The sequence below is a fragment of the Schistocerca americana genome, chromosome X, assembly GCF_021461395.2.
Source record: "Schistocerca americana isolate TAMUIC-IGC-003095 chromosome X, iqSchAmer2.1, whole genome shotgun sequence".
Classification (NCBI taxonomy): Eukaryota; Metazoa; Arthropoda; class Insecta; order Orthoptera; family Acrididae; genus Schistocerca; species Schistocerca americana.
In genome coordinates, this window is record NC_060130.1 from 13,070,433 (window position 1) to 13,098,420 (window position 27,988).

Sequence of the window (27,988 nt, forward strand, 5' to 3'; positions counted from 1 at the left end):
AGTTTAATTGGACTCATATGTTCATTCGCAATTTCCCGCTAGTTGTTTTCTTCAGAATTCAGGTACAAATATTTCCTAAAGTTTATAAAGCATTGCTCTCATTTTTTCTGTAACTTTCGGTAGTCCATACTTATGTAGTAGACCTAAGCTTTATTGCAGAATCAGCTAAATCATAAAAAAAATAACATTTTTATTAGGAAAAAATTATAAATATTAAATGTAAGATGTGATACTTTTTTATCCTTGTAATATACGTAATAGGTGGAATTAAATAGGTCTAGTACCTCAGCCATGTCATGCATGTCTGGTAAAAATTTGGTCTCCTTCAAATGTATAACATTGGATCAAATGGTACCTCAGTTTGAGGAAGAATTTCCTTGTTACTTTTTTTAAATAACTCTAAGCAGGTTCAAAAATATTCAAAATACTTCTAATTTGTTTAGAAAGTGTGATCTATTACCTGATATCAACAAAAAATCTTAAAACATATACATTATAAACAGTGCCTGAAAGAAATAGGTGTTGATTTTTACATAATATTGAGCTGGAAAAATGCCGTGTATCCTTAAGTGTGAACTGCCAGATAGCTGTGTAGATTTACACGAGAAATATCGTCTGGTTTGCACTGATGATGTAATGATGTGAGGGGGCTGAATGCATTTTTTTTTCCAAATTTAATGTGCCATTATCAACAGAATGATTGCATGCAGATCATTATATTGGCGTGTGAGGTTTTGGGATTAACATTTATTTTTTTATCGCGTATCTTGAGACTTTGAGCCAAAGCTCATGGGATGAGGTGGTACCTAGTTTACAGAAAGCTGAATATATAATTTATAAACAAAAAATTACAGAATTAATAAAATATGAAATTAAGAGAAATTAGGATAAATTACATGTTGCATAGAGAAGTTTTCATGTATTGTGAGGGTCTCCTGTGTGGAATTCTAGCATACCACAAGGTAACCTTTGTGTGTGGATTTGAATACTTAGGTGTATCACTCTTTTTTTCTGCCCTGCTGGGAAATTTGGAAAACAAACCCTGGAGAAATCTTGTTTTTTGTCTCAGTAGATGAAACAGTTTGTTTACTGGGATTTCCTGCATCGTCGCTGGCTGGGTGCAGCTTAATACATGCACCGCTTCCCTACTCCCTCATTCTTACTGCTTCTCCACTTCCTACCACTCCCCTCAGCTTGCAGTCAGTGCTGCCACCACTTCTTGCCACTAGCCTAGTAGCTGCCGATGGGTGGCGTGAGGGGTGGTTTGTTTTGATATGATTCTTGGAGATTGTTGACCCAGTGGCTGGAGACAACGGTCATATGTGCACGAGTTGTGTCTGAGTGATTGTGTGAATATGTGTGTGTGTGTGTGTGTGTTATTTTCCAAGAAAGGTTATGGCCACAAAAATTTAGTTGTGAGAGTGTGATTGTCTTTTCTACGTGTCTGTCCATGGTTCAGCTATCATCTTTACGTTGAGTTGCTACCTATCTTCATTAGCATTAATTCTCAGAGTATTTGCACAAATTGATGGATTTATCACCACCATCTCATTTTGTCAACATAATGTCAGTGACTTGTGTAAAGCTGGCCACATGAATGGACTTCCATGATGGGCCAAAACCACAGGCCATTTCTGTGGGTCTCTCTAACGGATTGGGTCTGCCGATTTGAAGCCCATAGTTTCCCAATAATGTGCAAGCCCTGCCCATCGGATCTAGTCTCGCCGATCTGCTCCCAGGCCGGCTCTGTTTGTGTGTGGTATAATGCAGTGGGTTTTCGTGATTTATATGAGGACTCAGGACTGTGGTGCTCCTCGGCAGGCCAGAGGCCACGGGCGATGGAGTTCAGGAATTGTGACTTTCTCACTGCAAGTACAGTGTGCGGTACATTTTTTTATAAACATTTTATTTATTCTAGTACTTTTTGGGGCTTAGAAAATAATTTATACAGGATGTACATATCTTTTTTTTTTTTTTTACAAACATTCAGTACGCGAATCATGAGTGACCCGGCAGACATCAATACAATAATCGAATTCGTGCCATACCTGTCCCAGCATGGCATCGTCGATTGTGATATTTGTTTCTCGTATTCTCTCCCGGAGCTCCGCTACATCACGTGGTAGAGACCATACATACACCGGATCTTAAATGTGTCCCCACAGAAAAAAAGTCACACAGAGTGAGGTCTGGTGATCAGGGAGGCCATTTCATGAAACAGCTGTTCCCTTCTGTAGCACGGCCAGTTCATCGATGCGGCAGCTCCGTATTCAGGTACCCGCAAACTTCACGATGAAAATGGGGGGGAGCCCCATCCTGCTGAAAGATGAACGGAGAGCCCAATTGCATCTGAAGCATCAGCCGTTGCTGCAACAAATCCGAGTAGGAATATCCAGTGACAGTTCTCTTGGCGAAGAAGAATGGCCCGTACAGTTTTCGACACAACAAAGCACAAAAAACATTTACATTTAGCGAATCACACCCAAATTCAATGCATTCGTGTGGATGCTTTGCACCCCAGATTCGACAATTATGCCTGTACACTTTCCCATTAGTGTGAAAAGTGGCTTCATTGCTAAAACTTAAGCGATCAAAAATTCCATCCCCGTCCTTATTCAATTGTTGCAACTGTGAACAAAACTCAAAACACTTGTCTTTGTCGTTGTTATTGACCTTCTACCCTAGCTCCAATCTGAATGGTTTCATAGACAACTTCTGTCGCATGACTTGCCACAGTCAGTGGAGCCATTTCGAGTTCATGGGATGCACGACGCACCAATTTCTTTGGACTCCTTATGAATGTCTCTCATATGCAATCCAAATTCACTTCACTCACACTGGGATGTCTGCTTCTCTGTGCTGGGCACAAGCAACCCGTCATAATAAATTTGTTGTGCCTTCCTTATTGGTGGTTTCTTACCGTACTTTGTTCTAAACATCCATTGAACAGCTGTAGCAAACACTTTGTTTGTCGAACTCCAACACGCAGAAAGCTCGCTCCGCACCTGAACTTGCAATGTTTATGACTGGTGTTATCGGCAAATCACCAAAGTATGCTGCGGTGGTATACATGAAAAAGAACTTTCAGGGTTTCCTTCAAAAAGACATATGTGTGATATCTGTGCTATGTTTGGTTCTTGTGCAATAAATAATTGAAAGTGTTCCCAGATGTAATGTACACCCTGTATATTAGAAAGTATGAGCGATAGGAAGAACAACTTGTGGCAGTCACAGGCGGTTTGTATGCTATGTACCTGTATATTTTGGCCTGCCTTATATACTACTTTCAATAGGCCTACTTTTTTCTGAGGTTATTTCTGAAATCAGTGTAGGTATTTTAAATCTGTCTTGCGACTCCAAGGAAATGCGTATTTGTGTCACCAAATATGTTTAGTTTTATTGAAATAAAATAATATCAGTGCTCTTCATGGAATATTATATACCATTGTCTTTCTTTCTCCATCTAAAAACTGTTCATTACAAAAGATGCTGACATTAGTACTTAAGATTTTTGCTCATGAGGGGAAGAAAGACAGAAGTCCTTACATTTTTTTTGTGAACTTATGTCTTTACTTGCCCTTGAGACCTCGAAATTTGTCAGGGAAAAATGCTAAAACTTGCTGGAAATCAGGGAACGTCACTTGGGGAAACTTGCGGCAACCCTGAATGTTCACAAGCTGGCACTGCAGACCTTGCTGACTGCATTTTTCAGGGATGAGAATATTCTTGCCAAGTGCACAGAATTGCCCCAAACTATAACACCATATGAGATAACAGAGCAAAAGTAAACAAGCTTTTGTGTTTGTGTCCAAGACATAGTGTATAGTGAAGACAGAAGTGTTCATTTTCTGCTTAAGGTGTTGAACATGATACTTCTGAGAGAGCTTTTCATCTATCTTCAGTCTTAAGAATTTAAAATGTCTGTTCGACCAGCTCAGGACAAGACTATTTCTATTTTACAAGAGTTCCGTTGTTGGCAGTGAAGTATTAATCCATTCTCCAAAAGCCATGTGCTGATGTTGCCAACTACCTTGTCAGCTAGATGATTTACGTTATGTTCAGTGTTTTCCGAGAGAACACATGTCCGAATATACAAAAGCTTTCGTTTGCATTTGCAGTAGGTATGGAATAAAAATAAAAAAAAAAAAAAAAAAAAAAAACAGAAGCCCCTGTTTGTGTTTCCTATAGATAGTGGATATAACAACAGCTCCTTTAAGTTATGTTTTCAGATTATTTTTGATGCCACAATTTCCACTCACGTTGCTACTTTTGTGTTTTCTTCTTGCTTAGTACTCTTGATACATTTTGTTGAAAGTTTGACTATGGTTCCTGCTACTAGGTGCGAGGATACAAGTGAGTTGGCTTCCATTCGGACGTCTACGATGAGACGATGGACAGGGTGAAAGGCCTCGGCGTTGATACCGAGTGCACTGGTGGTGGTAGAATACCGCACGACCCCAGTGCCAACGTCATCAAAGCGTACAGCTACTCACAGGTGATACCAAAAGCAGTGAGTTGTAGAAATGACAGTATGTGTCATCTTGAGCTGTTATTCAACTTAATTTTTTACTGTGTGACTGGTTTCAGTTGAAGACCATTTTCAGGCACCTGTTGTATATACATCGTGGATACGGGAAAATTTGGGATGAAAAGAATGTTTGAAAATTATAGTAACAATACAAGCAACACTTACAGAATTTGATTACCAGCAAAAACTATATATATCAAAAGAATACAATGTCAGAAATATAAATTAAATATCCACAAGCATTGTATGTATTGTTACTACAATTTTGAAGTATCCATTTTGCCTGAATTTTTCCTGTTTCCATGCTGTGGGTACAACAGGTCCTCAAAAATGGTCTTTGACCAAAACTGGTTGCATCATAAAAAAAAATATCAACAGCTTAAGATTAAAAGAATCGATTTCTGTGATTTTATCCTTGCTCAAATGGAAACAGATGAATCTTTCATTTCAAAGATTGTGTTTAGTGATGAAGCAACTTTCCACACTAACGGGAAAGTCAACCGTCACAATGTCTGTGTATGGGGCACTGAGAATCCGCGGGAAACAACTCAGTATGAACATGACTCGCCTAAGGTGAACGTTTTCTGTGCCATTTGAGCCAATAAAGATTTTGGTCCCTTTTTCTTCGAAGGTGCTACTGTAACTGGACTACAGTATCTGGAGATCTTAGAGAATTGGCTGTTCCCTCAGCTCGAACAAGAAGCACAATAATTCGTATTTCAGCAGGATGGAGCGCCACCACATTGGCACTTATCTGTCTGTAACTACCTGAACGTCAACTACCCCAGGCGATGGATCGGCCGCCAGGCAGCCCGTGACAGAGCACTTCGTCACTGGCCTCCAAGAAGCCCTGATCTTACCCCCTGCGATTTTTTCTTATGGGGGTATGTTAAGGATATGGTGTTTCGGCCACCTCTCCCAGCCACCATTGATGATTTGAAATGAGAAATAACAGCAGCTATCCAAACTGTTACGCCTGATATGCTACAGAGAGTGTGGAACGAGTTGGAGTATCGGGTTGATATTGCTCGAGTGTCTGGAGGGGGCCATATTGAACATCTCTGAACTTGTTTTTGAGTGAAAAAAACCTTTTTAAATACTCTTTGTAATGATGTATAACAGAAGGTTATATTATGTTTCTTTCATTAAATACACATTTTTAAAGTTGTGGTATTCTTTTTGAATCACCCTGTACAGTTAGTTCTGGCCCAAAAAGTCATTTTAAATGTTTTTAAAGTACAACAAACAGTAGCATTTCTACTGTAATTTGTAAGCCATGATGAACAGTAGCACATAGTGTGAGTTTGCTGCCTTTTTATTTCTGTGGGACCTCGCTATGTGTGTAAACCGAAAAATGGCTTTTCGAGCTGAAACTAGTTGCTTAATTAAAAATATTTTTAGTAACTCTATTATCTTAAGCTGAAAAATATCATTTTCATCCAATGACATTAATAATTTTTGTGTCCTCTTTTTCACTTTTGCCATATGGGTGTGTTCTGAGAAGGTCTATCACATGTTTGTTTCTAAGATTGGTACAGTTGTTTTCTGTCATTAGTTATTGTATGCTGCTTTTGACCACTGAGAATCAAATTTTTCAACTGTTTAATATCAGGATTTAGCAGCAAGTTTTTTTACTCAAGTGTTAAAAGGTGTTGTATCTAACAACTATTTTTCTGATCTTCACAACTATTTTTCTGATCTGAAGATTGCCATGCAGGAACTCAACAAACTAGTTCTGATCTGATTCAAAGACTGCATTCATTTTGTTGGTAGAGACAGTGGGGAGCTGTCCTCTTCAGTCATCATTATCCAGAGGTGAAGCTAGTTTCTTTCAGTAGTGGCTGTCATTATTGACTTCAGTCTTCAAGAGTGTGTCTCAGAAATCATTAAATCAGCAGCAGACTGTTGGTTTATTGCATGAAGAGATTCCAAATACTGCTTTAAATTCACTTCTATCTTAAATTCAGTGCCATGTATGAATGTTTGCTTTTAAACTCCATTGCTACCTCAGTCTAACTGATGTGTGTACAAAAGGAGTGAACAAGTGGCCCGTGTAATATGCCTAGTGTGTTAACAGTGTACACCACTACACATTGTCTATTTTAAAAAATGAATCACTCTGCAGCAACCCAGAATGTCTCAGAATTCCCACACTATGCAGTACAGTATCCAAAGATTGTTATTCTGTGAACAGATATCCATTGGTGTTAATTAGATGTGTACTGTACTCTCCATTTAATGTACAAAAGCAGTTGTCCAGTAGCAATTCATTGCAAGAGGAGGGACAATTTCCAGTTTTGTTATTTATTTTATTTGCCCATTTAAATAAAGCTGACTTAGGAATTTTCCCTTATGTGGGGACTGTTTGTACTAGATAATGTGTCTGTTTGAAGTTCTATATTTGTATATTTTGCTGTTCATGTCACTTCTGCGTAATTTTTCATTGATTGTATCGATACTTGTTTGAATTCTGATATGTTGTGAAATTTCAAACATTTGGGAATCCCGTGATAAACCAGTACTATTACCGTCAATTGTAGGCTTAAACTAAACTGTGTTCTTTCAAAAATTTTTAGAACAGTATGCCTATCATCCTCATTCAAAATATTCTGTCTCTTATTTTGTTGTCCAATTATGTGAGAAATAGTTTAGTTTCAGAATTTTGAGATGCCTGCAAAACTATACTTTGTAAGTTAGTGCTACCAGTGTTTTGTATACGTAATTTACGTAGCAAATCAATGCTTTGTGGTTCACAGCTCAGCCAAAGTATACATCACCCCTGAATTTCATTGTATATCAATGCAAATAAATGTGTATTTTTGAGAATTTTCGGAAGTTACCATTGTCCTTTGCATAATCTGTGAGCAGTCGGGGTTTGTGATGTAGTTCCTGTAGCAGATTTTCTGCCAGACATTTTGTGTTACATCTGGTTTTCCCTTAACCCTTTACTGGCCAAAACTCTATTGGATCTTTTTTTTTTGCAAACTTTTATACATAAATATGTTACATTGAGTGATAAATTGAATAAAAAGTTGTTTTGAAAAGTTTCAGTTTATTAGAACAAAAACTACAGAAGTCCTCATTTTTGGGACATTGGCCAAATGCGCTATCCAAATTCACAATCTTATTCTCCATGCATAATATTGTAAGAAGCAACACAAACATTAAATAAAGAATATTGTAATGTTATGGAATGTATATTGTACTGGTTGTTACCTATCTCGTTTCTTGATAACTGAATGATGTGGACTCTTACGCGGTATATTGTGGTAGGACCACATTCGCACCACGTGTTTGTAATTGATAATAATATGAGTAGTTCCAGCACAATTTCAGCAAGGCTTATTTATTAGTAGCTGCTGAAAGATTACACACTGCAGATCTCGTTTGTCTAGGGGTTTTGTCTGCAAAACATTACTCTAACGAGCCTGGCCTGGGTTTTCTTCTTGTTTGAAATAAACACTACCGGGTTTGAATTACTTTCGGCTAAAACTAATATTTATTCGTACTCTTTGTTTAGTAACTACAATATTTTCACTTCGAACATTGATACCCTAAAAATGCATTATACTGTACTGGTCACTTAAACACGTCCATCTCCCTCCAATACCGACAAAGAATTGGCGTGCAAGCCAACATGTGCCCGGAAGTTGCAGACATTCCTGCATTCCAGATTCTTTGGTCTTCTGACCTTAATACACTCCAAAGACACATATAAATAAATACATATAAATATACCACATTTATCATCTCAAACAAATCCATTATTTATCATAAAAGAAAATATTCATAAATAAATAAATTAAACACATTGTATGGCAACATAATGAAGTTACCTTAACTCTCTACTGTGGGCATCGTACTTTTCGCATGAGATAAACTTTATCTCTGACAGTTAATTACATTACAATAGCCCACCAGGACTTGCAAGTGTACCTTGGTCCACTTGTCAGTCCGATACAGAAATTGCATCATTGTCTTAGCTTGTATACAACTTTTTATCACAACTGTAGTAAACTGTTTATTCTTTCATCAACCATTGACTTCCTCCTTTGTCTCACAACATAAATACATATGTCGATTTGTTGCCCAGAAATTTACTATAAAATAATACTAAAGTTAAAACATTTTCTCATATTAGAACAAACATAGTACTAACTCCTATATCATCAGTGAGTTTGCAAAAGTATTTCAATTCAACAACACTATTCTCTCATGAGCCTTGTGAATTATGTTATATCAAAATTAAGAGGCAAAATAAGCCAACAAAGTATCTTTATGGGGTTATAAACAGAGCTGAATAAAACCAGTTATGGTGAGCATGATGTAAAACAAAGGCACACTTGCATATACAAGAAAATATATTCTATTAACTATTCAATTTTTTTTTTTTTTTAGCATTATGGTCTATTTAAGTGAATGAACAAATTTCAAAATTTATGAGATTTGCTATTCTCAAACTGTGAGGGTGGGTGACATGTCTTGTCTCCTAGCATCATCAATAAAATAAAATCCCTTATTTATCAAGTTTACATATTTTGCAATTCATTAAATACTGTAAAATTACTTTAAAAAACACATAGGAATCATGAAATCTAATCTTATAATATAAGTACGTGACAATCAGTCTAGATACAACATCGTTTTGCATGAGATGTGTTACATGGCATAGTATGGTGACTGCATTTTTTTTCTTTCTTTCTTTACTTCCAGTAAAATTCTTTCCAGATAAAGGCATGTTTTTAGGCTCAGTTTGCTCTTTTCTCAATATACGGCTTCAAAGAAACATTCCTAAGACCAAACAGCTTTCTCGACTTGGGATATACTAATCGGTACGCATTTGGATGGGGTTCTCAATAATCTCAAATGGCCCAATGTAAATGTCAAAGAACTTCTTGAGTTCTGCTGTTAGTAACTTTGATCGTTCGTGGGATTTCACTAAGACATGGTCACCTACTCTGAATGTGGTAGCCTTTATTTTCCTATTACGTCTGTTTTTCCTAGCTTCACCTAGTTTCTTCATGGTTTTCTTTACAATCTCTTCACGTTCTTTCATTGATATTAAGCTACATTGTGGAAAGTCTATTAATTCAGAAATAAGATTTGCTGGTCTGAGGTGAAACATAATTTCATATGGTGAAAACCCAGTAGAGCTATGCTGCAAGCTGTTCATGATATCCTCAAAGTTGTTTACATGGTCGGACCAACTAGGATGTTTGTGACTACAATATGTCCTACAAAGTCTCCCTATTTCTCTCATGTACCTTTCTGCTGGGTTTGAAGATGGGTTGTACACGGATATCAAGATATGTTTTGTGTTAGTTTTTTTCCATGAATGCTTTCCAGTTTTTTGAAACAAATTGTGAACCATTATCAGATAGTATAGCTTTAGGTTTCCCTACACTCTTGAAGTAATCTCTCTCAATTTTTGCAATGATCTCTTTACTTGTAGCTTTTTGCACAGAATAAAGTTTAATTAGTTTGGAAAATACATCAACCATGACGAATATAAAACAATGGCCACCTTTGCTTTTAGGTAAAGGTCCATAAAAGTCTACAGCTACTAAATCTAATGGTTTATCTGGAATGATGTTCTGCATTTCTCCCTGACATGTTCTGTTGCTTACTTTTACTCTTTGACATTTGTCACATGTTGATATTTCGTTCCTCACCTTCTTTACCATGTTATAAAAGTAGATATTTTCTTGTAACTTTTTTTACACATTTCTGTATTCCACAGTGACCATAACTCTCATGGGTGTACTTCATTAATTTGTCTGCCTCACACTCTGGCCAACGTAGCTTCCAATTGTCAGAGTCCACATCTGTTCTTCTAAAGAGTGTTCCCTTAAAGACCTTATAGTACTTGTCAAGTTTATCATACCCTCTTTTGCCTAAACAGTCCTTAACCAATTTCCAATTAGGATCGTTATTCTGTCCCCTCCTGATGTTATTGCAAAGTGTCTTTATGAGCTTTTCATCCTGGATTCCCTTCATGTATCTTATTTTAAATTCCTTTTCTTCCTCTTGATCAAACATTTCCTGATCTCCTCCTACTGGTGACCTGGATAAAGCATCAGCTACTACGTTTTCTGATCCCTTAATATACACAATTTCGTAATCAAACTGTTGCATGAACATTGCCCACCTGGTTAATCTACTGTGATATAATCTACACTCCTGCAAGTAACTTAAAGCTTTGTGGTCTGAATAGACTTTTATCTTGTGTCCTAACAGGTATGTTTTAAATTTTGTAAACGCCCAGTGTACTGCGAGTAATTCTTTTTCTGTGACAGTGTACGTTCTCTCATGTTTAAGTAACATTCTGCTGGCAAATGCAATTGTACAATGAAGATTTTTTTCATTCACAATTTTCTCCTGAAATAGTTCTGCTCCTAGTCCATAATCACTACTGTCAGTGTGAAGACAAAATGGCAAACTAAAATCTGGTCTGTGTAAAAGACTGTTCTTACAAAGTTCATTCTTAATTTTATCAAATGCTTTCTGGCACTCTTCAGACCAATTCCATGGAGTATTTTTTCTAAGTAAGTTGCTTAAACATGTTATATTAAGGCATTGTCCATTTACATATTTTCGATAGAATCCACAGAGTCCGTAGAAAGACTTTAATTGTTTCCGGTTTCTAGGAGATGGAAAGTTTACGATAGATTTTATTTTCTCCGGATCTGCACTTATCCCTTCCTTAGTAATGACATGACCTAAAAATTTTAGTTCTGACACACCAAATTTACATTTTTCCAGTTTTAATGTCATACCACCTCTTCTGAGTTTCTCACACACCTTCTTCAATAACTTCAAATGATCCTCCCAACTTTGATTTGAAACTAATATATCGTCTACATAAATTGTTAATTCTGACACAACTTCTTGGCCAAGTACATAGTCTAGTGCCCTTATAAATTCGGCGACTGATGAGTTTAATCCGAAAGGCACTACACAATACTGGTAACATCTCCCATTGTATAAGAAAGCAGTGTACTTTCTAGAACTAATTGCAAGAGGTACTTGATGAAAACCTGAAGTTAGGTCAAGGCTTGACATAATTTGGATATTTTTAAATTTATATAACAACTCATCGATGTTCTCTGGGTGGTCAGTTTCTCTGTATAAACATTTGTTTAACTGTCTGGAATCTAGTACTAATCTGACTTGTCCATTAGGTTTATTTACAGTGACTAAGGGATTATTATAAGGGCTTATACTCCTCTCAATGATTTCACACACTTCCATCTTTTGCAATTCTTTCTCCACTGCTACCCTTTTCGAGATTGGAATACTGTATGGTTTTGTAAAGAAAGGTTCATGTGGCTTCAACTGTAAAGTACATTGGTATCCAATTACTTTACCTGGTATATTGCTAAATACATCACTATATTCCCACAAAAATAATTTCAAATCTTGTTTTTGGTTCTCAGTTAGTTCTCTAGCCTCGACTACTTTTTCATTTACTAACTTTTCAAACTCTATCTCATCTGTATCGAAATCTGTGACATGGCTTTCAATGTACTCACCTTCTTTTGTAAATTCAATACTGTTCACAGTCTTATTCATACAAAACACATTTGATTGAAGAAGTTTCGTAGTGATGACTTCACCACTTGGTAGAGTCATCATTAATTTCTGCCCTGCCCAATCAAATGCTGCACTTACTTTTGTTATCCAAGACATGCCTAGGATAAAATCCTCTGTGAGATCAGGAATGACGAGACACCCATGTGACCATGATACTCCTTCAATTTCAAAAGTAATAAAAGCCTGACTCCTTATTGATTTACTGTGCTTCCCGGTAGCACCTCTTATTTTAATTCCTACCACAGGTAACTCGACATAATCCTTATTAGTTTTCAGTTTTTTACTTAATGATTCTGATATCCCAGATACTTGACTTCCTGTGTCTACTAAACACTTTCCTTTCCATGATCCTATCTGCACATCAATAAACGGACTGCTTACATCAAAGTCAAATTTTTTGTTAATATTCTCATGTAATAAGTCATCTTCAATTTCACTGAATCCATATCCCTTTCCAGTATCCTTACCTGTATCATTACTACCAGAGTTATATGCTGTTATTACCCTAATTGCATTTTCTTTGGCCTGATTACTATTTCTGAATATTTCATTAAGCCAACTACATTCATTTGTGCTATTGTGTGTCTCTCCTTTATATTTCTGTCTTAACATTTGTGCAATGTGATACTTAATTCTATGCCACCAGTCTGGATACAAAGTTTCACATATATCAAGTGTTACCTTTCTGAAATTTTCATCATCCTTAATGGCACTACTGTTAACCCATAAGTTAAACAAAAATTGCTCACTATCTGACATTTCATCATCTACTCCCCTAATGCTGTTAAGATTACCTGCTGTCAATTCCTTCTCATTTTTCTTCCATGTATTAAGATCAAATAACTCATTGGCTGAAATTCTGGCATCCTTATCATTGAAATTGTCAACTGTGTTCATGTGTACCTCGCTAATTTCATTACTATCCTCTTTTATATTAGTAATCCCTAAAGCTTCCAACTCCTCACTTACACCAATAAAACATCTATCTTCACTACTATCCTCAATTTCCTTTTCTTCCCAATCAACATCACAAAAATTATCATCTTTATCCTCTGCACTCTTACCTTCAGTATGCAGATACACATTTAAATCATCCTTACTAGGTGCTCTTTTCATTCCTAGCCCACCAGACTCTTCCATAAGTTCTCTAATTCCTAATACACTTTGATCATTTGAACAACTATTTTCCAGCAAGGTGCTCCTCTCAGCCCACTCATAGAATGAATCTAAGTTTAAGTCTTCACAGTTTTCTAAGCAATCAGTGTCTTTAAATAACTTACCTTTTGTTTCAGGTTTATTTGTATGTCATATATTATTTGTAACAGATACTACATTAATGGGATAACACTCCTCTTTGAAATAATTACTCATTATGTCACAGGTATCTTTCTGTTTAGTTAGACAGTTTGGGTTGGCCCTTTCCATTTGTGTATAAGTAGCTCCTACCTTGCGGACCGCCAATGGAGCCTCATTCAGTTTTTTAACTCCTGTTCAGTTCTCCCCATACCATTATGACTATTCCACTCCTTTGGTTTATTTCCAAAGTGTCTGTTACCAGATTGGTTATGATTATTTCCATACTGACCTTTGTAATGGAAATTGTGTCCTTGTGATCCCTTGAAGTTGTACTGGTGATTTCTCTGATGAGAATCACTACTTCCAAAATTGTGTGTTTCCTTTTTATCATGTTGTGTGTTTCCCCAATTTGTATGCCCTGTCCTTTGAAAATGGTTTTGACTATGGTGTGGTGGTTTACCCGTTTTCTCAATAATTCTGTCTAGTTTGTCAACATATTTCAAAAACTGATCTATTGTGTCATCTGGACCATAAGCTAACTCCCACTGTAGTTCACATGGTAGCCTCCTTTTGAGTGCATCAATTTGAGTGAGTTCATCAAAAGGTTTGCTTAGGCGAGTGAGTTTCCTTAACTGATTTCTGCAAAATTGCTTCATGCTACGAAATTCATGTTTATAAACAGGTCCATTCAAGAATTCGCTTTTTATTCTTGCCTGTTCTGTCTCTGACCAGAATTTACTTAAGAACCTCTCCTCGAACTCTGCAAAAGACATTCCCTCAGTACAATAATGATTAGTCCATGACAATGCTTCACCTTCTAGAAATCTTTTCACAAATTTAATTTTCAAATTATCATTCATATTTGGAAAAAAGATATCCTTGCAATGCTGCGGGAAATCTACCGGATGCATACTGCTCTCATCTGAAAAGTTTTGTACTGGAATATTGTACCACAAAGTGCCAATATTGTTCGGCAAACTATTGCTGACCATATTGCTACTAACACTTTCAAGTTTCTTAGTGATGTCATTAATACTACTTTCTAAACTCTTGACTTCATTTTTGTTTATCTGATTATTTACATCTATTTTTTCAGTAATAATTCCTATCTTTTGTTCAAATTTGCTTTCTACTTTAACAATTTTATCGTCTACAAGAGAAATACGCTCAGATACTGTTTCTTCTACATGTTTGATATCTGAATGCACAACTTTAAACGCATTATGGATTTTCTCTCTACCTGTACTTGCTTCAGTTTTCAGATTTTTTACTTTTGCATCTACATTTTTAACTTTTCTCCCGACATAATTGACCTTACCCGTGATCTTAACCATATTACGACTCAAACTGGAAATTTTTGCTTCTACTTTTTGAAAGTGATTGTCATTTTTCTTTTCATATTCTTTGAATTGTTTTTCAAATTTATCACTCATGAGCTTGAGAGTCTGGTCTAACTGAGCAGCATTGTTTTGCTCCATTTGATCCAAACGAATCTCATTAGCATCGAGTCTGTCTTTAATATTTCCTAACCACTGTCCGTTTTGTCTGTTAGTGTCATCAATTGCCTTATATTTTCCCTCCATATAATTCATTATTTTTGATAGCATGTCTTTAACTTCATTCTGTCTTTCCGTATGAGTTTCAACTTTGTCTACAGGATTCGGACTATTACTGTTGCATTCACTTTCGTATGATAAATTCACATCTGTACTAGCGTTGGCGACACCGTCGTCAATACCTTCCTCTTTTACAATAGTCATCTTTTTACACAGGAATAAACAAAACACAACAAATTTATCTTTTCTAAAGGAAACTAAACTATTTTACTCACAGTTTACTTATTTTCTTATAAGGTCTTCTTTGTTGATTGGTGCGTGATGGAATTCACAACACTGAAACACTACACTTATATGAATATTGCTTTTTTGGTTGCACAACACTTTACACTTTTTTCTTCTTTCGTGACTTATTGCGCCGTTATTCTTGCTCCAGTAACTGCATCCCGTTGTCTTGAAGGTATCAGCATTCGACTTCCTTTGTCTTGAAGGTATCAGCATTTGACTTCCTTTAACATTTTCAGCCAGGATGTACGAATTCTGTCGTTTTCTTCGCAATCTCGGTGGTAGTTCATTTCGGTAACATTTTCAATAATCCCGGACGACGCCACCATATTGTACTGGTTGTTACCTATCTCGTTTCTTGATAACTGAATGATGTGGAATCTTACGCGGTATATTGTGGTAGGACCACTTTCGCACAACGTGTTTGTAATTGATAATAATACGAGTAGTTCCAGCACAATTTCAGCAAGGCTTATTTATTAGTAGCTGCCGATAGATTACACACTGCAGATCTCGTTTGTCTAGGGGTTTTGTCTGCAAAACATTACTCTAACAAGCCTGGCCTGGGTTTTCTTCTTGTTTGAAATAAACACTACCGGGTTCGAATTACTTTCGGCTAAAAATAATATTTATTCGTACTCTTTGTTTAGTAACTACAATATATTCTCTTCGAACATTGATACCCTAAAAATGCATTATACTGTACTGGTCACTTAAACACGTCCATCTCCCTCCAATACCGACAAAGAAGTGGCGTGCAAGCCAACATGTGCCCGGAAGTTGCAGACATTCCTGCATTCCAGATTCTTTGGTCTTCTGACCTTAATACACTCCAAAGACACATATAAATAAATACCTATAAATATACCACATTTATCATCTCAAACAAATCCATTATTTATCATAAAAGAAAATATTCATAAATAAATAAATTAAACACATTGTATGGCAACATAATGAAGTTACCTTAACTCTCTACTGTGGGCATCGTACTTTTCGCATGAGATAAACTTTATCTCTGACAGTTAATTACATTACAATATTCAGTATGAAATGAAGCAAAACACTTGTCATGTCCACCAACATTGCACCTATCACAAATTTTTGTTGTTTTTTTGTTGCAGTAAGCACATTTCTTCTGTGTTTTACTTGGCACAAAGAAATGATTTCCTGGATCTAGTCGTACATCTGTGCTCACCCATCCTCCCATCAATTTGCTTCCTTGTGCTCCTCTTTGTTTTGGTACTGATCCTTTTTCCTTTGATAGAAAAAACATCACTATTCTCTGTCGGACATCCAAAAGTAAGAGCTTCTCATTAGAGTTAGCAATTTGGTATGCACGCCATGTGTTTACTATGCAGATATATATCATCTGTGTGAATAATGGCCACCACCATTTCTTTGACCTTATCCTCGTCCTATAAAGTGATATCTGCTTGTCCAGTAGATATATGGCACCCATGTGGGCATTGTATTCTTCAATGATATGTGGCAGTGTAACAGATATTTCCTTTTTTTTGCCCGTGAATATATTTTAGTAGAACTCAAGGAATAATAGTACTGTTATTTGTCACTACACATACTGGTTTGTTGTCACTCCATTTCACAACCAGAACTTCATTCTCTTTGTCAAATATGTAGTCATAGAATCCTCGTTCCTTCCTTTTGCCATTCTTTTCGAGTCAATCAAAGGACATGCATTAGTTCGGATCTCTGTTATTGTTCCTGCAGCTTTCATTTTACTCTTTCCGAGTGTGATCAGTGTGTCAACACTGGTGAAAAAGTTGTCAAAGAAAAGCTTATAATTCGGATACTCTGATTCTGGAATAATGGTTTTTAGTTCATTTATTACCCTTGCACCTAAAGGCTCCTGTTTGTTGTCAGTCTTGCTACAGTATGGTGAAAAATTATAAAGAAAGCCATTGGAACTTGTAAGACACCAAATTTTATATCCAAATTTGATAGGCTTTTCCCTCAGAAACATTTTAGCTGAATGTTTGCCATAATAATGTACCATTATTTCATCAGTTGAGAGTTCTGAATGAAATACGCCAAATTTACCAAATTCCTATTTCAGCATTTCAAATTATAACCTCAGTTTGTACATCTTGTCGTTTCTGTCTATTTTGGAGTTGTCATTGAGATGAATGAATCTCTTTATTTCCCAAAACCTATTTCTTGACACGGAGTTGAAGACTAAAGGAACACCGACGTCAGGAGCCTGTTCCCAGTACTTATTCTTGTGGGGAAGCTTATGATAACCACTCAGAAGTAGTACGCCAATAAATAATTTTAGTTCTTCTTTGGTTAGCAGAAAATTTATTCTGTTATGTTGGCAAGCATAAATTTCGCTTTGTTCAATAATAGTATCCATTAGTTTCTTAGAAAAAGAAATCCTCAAACACCTGGGGCACTGTGTTATTTGCTAGACATTCCGCATCATAATGTTTGTTGCTCTTCCCTGGTTCACTATTGTTTGTGTACGTTGGTTGACATTTATACCACTTACATATATATTTTTTTGTAGATAACATACCACTTTCTCCTCCACCTCCCAACGCTTTCCTTCTTTTGGCTTCTGGATGTACAACTGTAGCATTAACTTCATCTCAGCTGGTTGTGAGCTCTAAAGTACCGGCGTCATCTTGTACAACAGTACATTTTCGTCAGTGTCTTCTTCATCTGTTATTACATCTGCATTGGGTGGAATAATTGCCAATTCTGTATATCATCTTCATCGTCACTCTCTTGATGGTTCTCTAGTTCTGCTAGAATTTCTTCAAATGTAAGTTCACGTGGCATGTTTTTGTCCTGTTGGAATCGTAAAATTCGAATAGAATATGAAAAAAGCAGATATAAAGAACATAAAATGCAATTCTTCTCTGTATATTATGTGTATACAAGAATAGGGCACATCAACAATAAATAAATGATTTTATATATATATATATATATATATATATATATATATATATATATATATATATATATACAGACACACACACACACACACGAAAGGATGTGCGTTTTAAGGGAGAGGGTAAGGAGTCATTCCAATCCCCGGAGCGGAAAGACTTACCTTAGGGGGAAAAAAGAACAGGTATACACTTGCACACACACCCATATCGAACCACACGTACACAGACACAAGCAGACATTTGTAAAGGCAAAGAGATTCGGCAGAGATGTCAGTCAAGGCAGAAGTACAGAGGCAAAAATGATGTTGAAAGACAGGTGAGGTACGAGTGGCGGCAACTTGAAATTAGCGGAGGTTGAGGCCTGGCGGATAACAAGAAGAGAGGATATACTGAAGGGCAAGTTCCCATCTCCGGAGTTCTGACAGGTTGGTGTTAGTGGGAAGTATCCAGATAACCCGGACGGTGTAACACTGTGCCAAGATGTGCTGGCCGTGCACCAAGGCAAGTTTAGCCACAGGGTGATCCTCATTACCAACAAACACTGTCTGCCTGTGTCCATTTCCCCCCTGCGGGTTCGGGGGTTAGAATAGGCCCGCGGTATTCCTGCCTGTCGTAAGAGGCGACTAATAGGAGTCTCAACTGTTTCGGCCTTTAATGTGATGGTCCCCATTAGGGTTTGACCTCCATTTTTCCAAATTCAACAGAAGTAAGAGCCTTTTGGGGAAGGACCCCTTACGTGGTGCACCATCAGTCCTCTGTGCCCTAAGACCTTGGCACTCTTTATTGTCTGGGTGTCGTAACTGCACCCTCCATCCCTCATTTTGGGCATACACACCTGATGGATTGTGTAAGTTACGCCCTTAGTGCATCATCATCTGCACCCACGATCACTATGGACTACCCATGGCACCCAAAATCCAGCACGGTAGCCAGCCCGTTGTGGTGGGGTCGTCATGTACCCTCTAGGTTGTAGCCCCCTGACAACACAGGGATCGTACTGCCGATGCCTGAACTGCCGCCTCCCTACGTAAGCCTAGGAGTAGATGCCCGTCTCTCCGGGGCATCAGGACTCCCGGCAACGGCCATCCTGCTAGGTGGCCTTTGCTGTGGCTGGGTGCCACCCGTGGGGAGAGCCCCTGGTCGGAGTGGGTGGCATCGGGGCGGATACCCCGCAATGAAATGGGTACAATCTCAATCCGGTGGTCGCACGACCACCAACGTCTCTAAGCGCAATAAAGTAGACTTTAACGCTGTGGCATATAACCCCAAATCGTCCCCTTCCCTAGCCACGCCCTGGGAGGGACGCAGGGCTGCGGACAGACAGGAGCCATATTCACCGCGATATCTTGTGTGCAGCAGAACTGATGGGGATTCATTTTTGGGGACTAAGCCTCTGTTCTTTGTGACCCATCTTGAATATAAGTTTGGGGAAGTGGCCCCTCTTTCCAAAATGCGGAGCGGGGCCATTTTGATACAAGCACCTTCCTCTGCACAGTCAAGGGCGTTGCTCGCCTGTGAGAAGCTTGGTGACATACCTGTTAACGTCACTCCCCATAAGTCACTAAATTTGGTCCAGGGGATTATCTTTCATAAAGATCTTCTGCTACCGTCTGATGACGAGCTACGGGAGAACCTGGCACGAAGAGGTGCACACTTCGTTCGTCGTGTCTTTAGGGGACCCAAGGATAATAGGATCGCTTCCGGTGCTTTCATCCTGGCCTTTGAGGGCAACTGCTTGCCTGAGAAGGTCAAGGTCATGATCTACCGGTGCGATTTCAAGCCCTATGTCCCACCCCCTATGCGATGCTTCCAGTGCTGGAAATTCGGGCACGTGTCCTCCAGATGCACTGCCAGCCCCACATGTCGCGATTGTGGACGACCTTCGCATCCAAATGCTCCGTGTGCTCCACCTCCCACCTGCGTTAACTGTGGGGAGCATCATTCTCCCTGCTCGCCAGATTGTGCAGTCTACCAACGAGAGCGGAAGATACAAGTAATTAAGACCCTGGACCGTTTAACTTACCAAGAGGCGAGGAAGAAATTAGAATGGCTCAACCCCACACCTATGTTGAGGAGTTATGCTGCTGTAACACTGCAGCCGCCAGTTCCTGCAAAGACTCCTTTGACAGTTGGCCCACCGAACAGTCATGTTTCGCCTGCCCCACCACCGGTGGGGGCCACTCTCTCTTCCACTGCTCCCAAAACACACAGTTCGGGAGCAGTGCGCCCCAAGCAACCGAGGACGTCGGTCCCCACCTCTCAGCCGGAGCGGCGACAGCCCTCTCTGGCTCCTCAGCCGGGGAAGCGACAGCTCTCTCCGGCTGCTCAGCCGGAGACGCAACAGCCTCCTCTGGCCTCACTTGTTCGGAAGGGATCCCTTGGGGGAGTCCCTTCCAAGGACTTCCCCAGTGTCTCACAAGACACTAGCCAGTGGCTGAAGAAGCCACCAGCTGCTGGTCGAAGGGCTTCACGCTCTTCCTCTGTTCCTGATAATGCGTCAGGAAAGCCCTCCCAGCATGCCAACCCTCCTCCGAAAGACAAGAGAGAGAAGAGGAAGCTCTCCAAGAAGGATAAGGACCCAGTGGTTCCCGCACCAACGCTTCCTGTCAGCTCAGCCTCTGAGGATGAGGTCGAGCTCTTTGCGTCCCCTGATGACCTGGATCTCGCCGTCTCCTCAGAAACGATGGCCGTAGCGATGTCCGTCACTCAGTCGGTGGCAGCATGTGACCCTGCCCAGTAATTTGCCTTTTCAGTGCCTGAATGCCTCTACAGGACACGCTTTGTACAATCCTCCAGTGGAATTGTGGCGGTTATTTTAGCCATCTACCTGAGCTGCGTCAGCTTGTAAGCTTGACACCTGCTTTATGCATTGCTCTCCAGGAAACCTGGTTCCCGGCAATGCGGACCCCTGTCCTCCGTGGATACAGGGGTTATTACTGCAACCGAAGCACTTACAATAGTGTGTCAGGTGGAGCCTGCGTGTATGTCCTTACCTCTGTATATAGTGCTCCTGTGCCCCTTCAAACATCTTTGGAAGCTGTGGCTGTCCGCGTAAGGACTACCCAGGACATAAACGTCTGCAGTGTCTATCTCCCTCCAGGTGGTACAGTCTCTCTGACCGAATTGGCTGCACTTGTCGCCCAACTTGCCACGCCTTTTCTTCTCCTTGGGGATTTTAACGCCCACAATCCCCTGTCGGGTGGATCGAAGATTACTGGCCAAGGCAGAGATGGCGAGAATCTCATCTCCCAACTTGATCTCTGCCTCTTAAACACTGGCGCTGCCACGCATTTCAGTGTGGCGCATGGCACGTTCTCGGCCATAGATCTGTTGTTGTGCAGCCCAGGGCTTTTACCATCGGTCCACTGGAGAGTCCATGATGACTTGTGTGGTAGTGACCATTTTCCCATCTTCCTTTCACTACCCCAGCGTCGATCCCATGAACGCCTGCCTAGGTGGGCATTTAGCAAGGCAAACTGGGAAACATTCTCCTCTGCTGCCACTGTTGCATCTCTCCCCCACAGTACCATCGATGTGGTGGTTGAGACACTGACTGCAGCGATTGTTTCCGCTGCAGAACGTACCATTCCTCGTTCGTTAGGGTGCCCCCGGCGAAAGGCAGTGCCTTGGTGGTCTCCGGAGGTCGCTGAATCCATTAAAGAACGTCGGCGGGCTCTTCAGCGACATAAGTGGCACCCGTCTTTGGAGAACCTCATTTTCTTCAAATGTCTCCGTGCTCAGGCACGGCGGCTCATCAAGAGTCGGAAACAGGAGCGCTGGGAGAGGTACGTTTCCACCATTGGTTCCCGTACTTCACCCTCCCAGGTGTGGATGAAGATTCGGCGCATCTTTGGAGTGCAGCACTCTACAGGTGTCCCAGGGCTTACCATCAACGGGGCGGTATCCACCGATGCTGATGCAATCGCCAAGCATTTCGCACAGCAGTATGTTCGGGCCTCTGCGTCGGGGAATTACCCGCCTGCGATTCGCGCGCTTAAACGCCAGGAGGAAGGCAAACGGCTTTCTTTTGCTTCTCGCCACCCTGAGACGTATAACGCCCCATTTAGTTTGTGGGAACTCCAAAGCGCCCTGGCACAGTGCCCCGATACGGCCTCTGGGCCAGATGGCATCAACAATCAGATGCTCAAACACCTGTCCCCGGTCTGTCAGCGATGTGTTCTTGCCGTCTTCAACCGCATATGGGGTGATGGTGTCTTTCCGTCGCAGTGGCGAGAAAGTACCATCATTCCGGTGCTGAAGCCTGGTAAGGACCCGCTTACTGTGGATAGCTATCGACCCATCAGCTTGATAAATACTCTGTGCAAGCTACTGGAACGTATGGTGAGTCGACGGCTGTGTTGGCTGCTCGAGTCTCGGGGTCTTCTGGCTCAGTGCCAGAGCGGCTTCCGTCAGGGCCGTTCCACCGCCTATACTTTGGTCTTTCTTGAGTCTGCAATCCGCACTGCTTTTTCCAGGCGCCAACACCTTGTCTCCCTCTTTTTCGACCTCTCCAGAGCATATGACACGACGTGGCGGCACCATATACTCGCCACGTTGCACGGATGGGGTCTCCGGGGCTCTCTCCCCATTTTTATTCAGAATTTTTTATCTGTTTGGACATTCCGCGTTTTAATTGGCACATCCCATAGTTCACTTCATATCCAGGAGAATGGCGTTCCACAGGGCTCAGTATTGAGTGTGCCCCTTTTCCTTGTGGCCATAAATGGCCTTGCAGCAGCAGTTGGGTCGTCTGTCTCACCCACGTTATATGCTGACGATTTCTGCATCTTGTTCAGCTCCTCCACCATTAGTGTTGCAGAACGTGGGTTGCAGGGAGCCATACGCAAGGCGCAGGCATGGGCCCTATCTCATGGGTTTCAATTTTATCCTGCAAAGACTTTTTTTATGCACTTTTGTCGGTGCCGAACTGTCCATCCCCACCCTGAGCTCTATCTTCAGGATGCCATTCTCAAGGTTGTTGACACTTACCGTTTTCTGGGATTGCTGTTCGATGCCCGGCTTACTTGGCTTCGACATATTCATCAGCTCAAGCGTCAGTGCTGGCAGCATCTGAATGCCCTTCGCTGCCTCAGCAACACAACTTGGGGTGCCAATCGTAATACGCTGCTGCAGCTCTACAAAGCCCTTGTGCTGTCCCGGCTTGATTATGGGAGTGTGGCGTATGGCTCAGCGTCGCCCTCAGCATTGCAACTGCTGCACCCCGTTCACCACTGTGGGGTTCGACAGGTGACAGGAGCATTCCGCACCAGCCCTGTGGACAGCATACTTGTGGAGGCAGGTGTACCTCCAGTGCGATTGAGGCTCCAACATTTACTGGCCGCTTATGCTGCCCATGTTTTTAGCTTGCCTGGGCATCCAAACTATTGTCTCCTGTTCCCACAATCGGTCGTCCATCTTCCTGAACGTCGGCCCCGGTCAGGTTGTACGATCGCGGTCCGCGTCAAAGAGCTTCTCTCTGGGCTTACGGTTTTTACAGTTCCACCTCCTTTCCGGGCCACTTTGCGGACACCCCCATTGTGTGTTCCTCACCCTTGCCTTCGGCTCGACATGGCACAGGGCCCGAAGGACTCCGTCCCTCCAGAGGCCTTCCGCTGCCGTTTTTATTCCATCTTGACCACGTATCAGGGCTCTGGCATTGTATACACTGACGGTTCAATGGTTGCTGGTCGTGTCGGATATGCGCTTACTCTAGGGGACCATTCTGAACAACGTTCCTTGCTGGATGGCTGCAGCGTTTACACAGCTGAGCTGGTCGCCATCTTTTGTGCCCTAGAGTATATCCGCTTCTGCTCAGGTGAGTCCTTTGTTATCTGTAGCAATTCCCTGAGCAGTTTACGAGCTCTCGACCAGTATTTCCCTCGTTCTCGTCTGGTGATGGCTGTCCATGAGTCCCTGCATACTCTTGCACGTAACGGCCACTCTGTGGTCTTTGTGTGGACCCCAGGCCATGTTGGGATCCCCGGCAATGAGAATGTTGACCGCCTGGTGAAAGAGGCCATCAGTAAACCACCTCTGGAGATTGGCCTCCCGGCGACTGATTCGCGGGCACTATTACGCCGCAAAGTTTTCGAATTCTGGGACACTGAATGGCGCAACCTGCCCGTGCCAAACAAACTCCGTCGTATCAAGGAGATGACGACTGTTTGGCGGTCATCCCTGCGAGCCACCCGCAGGGACTCAGTCGTCGTTTGTCGGCTCCACATTGGCCACACCCGACTGACGCACAGTTATTTACTGTGTCGTGAGGATCCTCTTATTATGCGTTCAGTTAACTAAGTAGAAATTAGTAATATCTTATCTCAGTGAGGAACTTGAAACTTTCAGGACAGGTCAGGAGCATGTAGAGGTGCTCTTCCTCTACTTGAAAAGAACAGTTGACCACACACTGAGTAGATAGGTTCCTAGTAGAACAGTTCATAATGGGATGGAACCTCCGTGGTATACAGTCACTGTAAAGAAAACGTCTAAAGGAACAGAGATTACTGCATAATAGGTGTAAAACAAAGTGTAGGATTATAGATTGAGAGACGCTGGATGAAACATGTTTGGCTGTCAAGAGAGCAATGCATGAAGCCTTCAATGGCTACTGTAGCAGAATATTGTCAAATGACATTTCACAAAATCCAAATAAATTCTGGTCGTATGTAAGGGCTGTTAGTGGCACAAAAGTTAGTGTCCAGTCCCTAGCAAGTGAGACAGGAACTGAAATTGAGGGTAGCAAAGTAAAAGCTGAAATTCTGAACTCGATTTTCAAATGTTCCTTTGCAAATAAAAACCCAGGAGAACTGCTCCAATTCAATCCTTGTACACTGAAAAAATGAACAAAATAGGTATTAGTGTCAGTTGTGTTGAGAAACAGTTGAAATCATTAAACAAAGCTCCAGACCCCGATGGAATCGCAGTCAGATTCTATATTGAATTTGTGGCTGAGCTATCCTCTCTTCTCACTGTAATCTATCCAAAAAACCTTACCCAGTTTTTGGAAAAAGTTACAGATCACACCCGTCTACAAGAAGGGTTGTAGGCGTGACAAAACTACCATCCAGTAGCCTTGACATCGATTTGTTGTAGATTCTTAGAAAATATTTTGAGCTCAAACATAATGAGGTATCTCGAACGGAACTACCTTCTCAATATCAACCAGCATGGTTTTCAAAAACATAGATGATATGAAATCCAACTCTCACTTTTCTCACATAACTTGCTGAAAGCATTGGATCAAGGCAACAGGTAGATAGTGTTTTTTGATTTCCTAACAGTATTTGACTCTGTTCCACACCTACACTGACTGTGAAAAGTACGATCATATGGGGTATCAAGTGAAATTCATAACTGGATTGAGGACTTTTTGATAGGAAGGACACAGCATGTTACCTTGGATGGAGAGTCATCATCAGATGTAGAAGTAACTTCAGGTGTGCCCCAGGGAAGTGTGTTGGGGCCCTTGCAGTTCTTGTCCATTAATGACCTTGCTGTAAATCAGGATTTTTGCAGATGATGCAGTTATCTGTAATGAAGTGCTATTTCAGAGAAGCTGCATAAATATTCAGTCAGATCTTGATGAGATTTCAACATAGTGCAGTGATTGGCAACTTGCTCTGAATGTTTAGAAATGTATAAACTTAGTATCCTGTGACCATAATATTGGTGAGTCACTGTCGGAATCTGCCAACTCGTACAAATACCTGTGTGTAACACTTTGTAGGAATATGAAATGGCATGATCACATAGGTTCAGTTGTGGGTAAAGCAGGTTGTAGACCTTGCCCTAGACTATTGCTACAGTGTGTGGGACTTGTACCAGATAAGACTAGCAGGAGACATTGAATGTATACAAAGAAAGGCAGCATGGTCACAGGTTTGCTTAATCCATGGGAGAGTGTCACAGAGATACTGAAGGAACTGAAATGGCAGACTGTTGAAGACAGGTGTAAACTATCCCAAGAAAGTGTATTAGCAAAGTTTCAAGAACTGTCTTTAAATGATTACTCTAGGGATATACCACAACCCCCCCCCCCCACACATATTGCTCTCACAGGGGTCGTGAAGATAAGATTAGGATGATTACTGCTCACACAGAGGCATTCAGACAAATTCAGACAATCATTCTTCCACGCTCCATACATGAATGAAACAGCAAGAAACCCTGATAACTGGTACAATGGGACTTACCCTGTACCATGCACCTCCTGGTGGATTGCAGATTACAAACGTAGATGTGAACTGACAGTCTCTTACATGTGCATGAGGGAAACATCTAATCACCTTTATTTTACCAAGACAAAAATTATGATTTACTAAAGTTTCAAACCTTGACAGGAAATAATGGATTAGGCTGTCCATAAATTATAAACTAACATTATTGTGATGATGGAAAGTCTCATATAAAGACGTGAAACAAATACTAACAAAGAGATAGAGGGGCTGGCCAGTACAGCCAATAGATACACAAAACATAACAGAAAATTTACGTATCGTAGCTTTTGGAACTTTGTTCCTTCATCAGGGAGGAGAGAGGGGAAAGAAGGGGAAGAAGAGAAAGTGGATTCAGTTACTCACAACCCAGGTTATGAAGCAACAGGGTAGAGGTAAACAGGGAGGGTAGCAAAGATGGAGGCATGGGTGTATACTCTACAGTATGTCAACATGTTGCCTTGACCTGTTTGATCACCAGGTCTGGCTCCAATTCAGTGCACACGGGACATCATCGAACAACTCCAGTGTCTCCCAAAAACAGCATTAACCATCCCTGTTTCGATGACAATGTGAAACAGGCATGGAACTTCATCCCACAAACTCATATCCAGCACAATGCATGCATGTTTGCATGCTTACATTTGGGCAGTTACACTGGATTTCAATGTATTAGTGTATCACATTTGCAATGGTGTATCTCGCACTTATATTATCCTGTGATCTTGCAACATTAATCACTTAAATAAGTTACTTAGACATATATGTTCCTGAAATTTCATTACTCTACGTTAATTACTTTTTGGTGTTGCAATTTTTTTTTTTTTTTGCAGTGTACATGATGACTACAATAATACATTATAATGTTTCTCCAGTGGTTTCAACATTAACTTTTTAACAGAAAAGATTTTGCTTACAGTTCATTTTTTAGTTAACATTTCTAAACTTCTTAACAATCCATATTAAAGCTAGCAATAGTAACTATATTAATAATTGCTGCTGTAAACAGTTACACATATGGACATCAGTTTTGAATAATGGGTTTTGAGTGTAAATAATGTTTTATGTAAGTGTTTGTATTGATACTTAAAATTAAATGTCATGTAATGAATGTCCAGATACTCATATAAAAAGTTTTGTTGGATCAAGTTATTTACGAACGCGATGTACTGTGTTCTTCCATTAGAGAATGAGACTGTATTGTTTATCGGTTTCATTACAAAATGCTAATAAGCTTTTAGTTAGAAAACCTTCTATAACTAGAATTATTAATATGAGAAAAATAGGAACAGTGAAAGAACGGAAGATCAGTTGCAGAAACAAGAGTAGCTCTGAGTTGCAAGAGTGGTTGCTTTTCCCACACATGTAATTAACTGGCATTATCGCCACTATTAACTTACCATGGTTTCACATCTCATCTGTTCATTGTTCCCCATGTCCTGCCCTTCTGTTCCCCCTTCCTATTAGATCATATATGCCTCTGTTACTGTAATCGGTATGTAAACAATAATTATCACATGACCTTTTTTTGTTACAGGTTGTAATATTTGACATTGCAGCTTTTGAAAATGGAGCAGGATGTTGTGCCCTCTCTCCTAT

The 27,988-nt window shown here is 40.4% G+C and overlaps 1 long non-coding RNA gene across 1 annotated transcript; it reads left to right on the forward strand.

Moving 5' to 3' along the window:
* Positions 1 to 27,988, forward strand: LOC124556673. Its single transcript, XR_006968656.1, has 3 exons — positions 1 to 62; positions 4,340 to 4,495; positions 27,927 to 27,988. It is a non-coding gene; the product is annotated as an uncharacterized LOC124556673 (long non-coding RNA).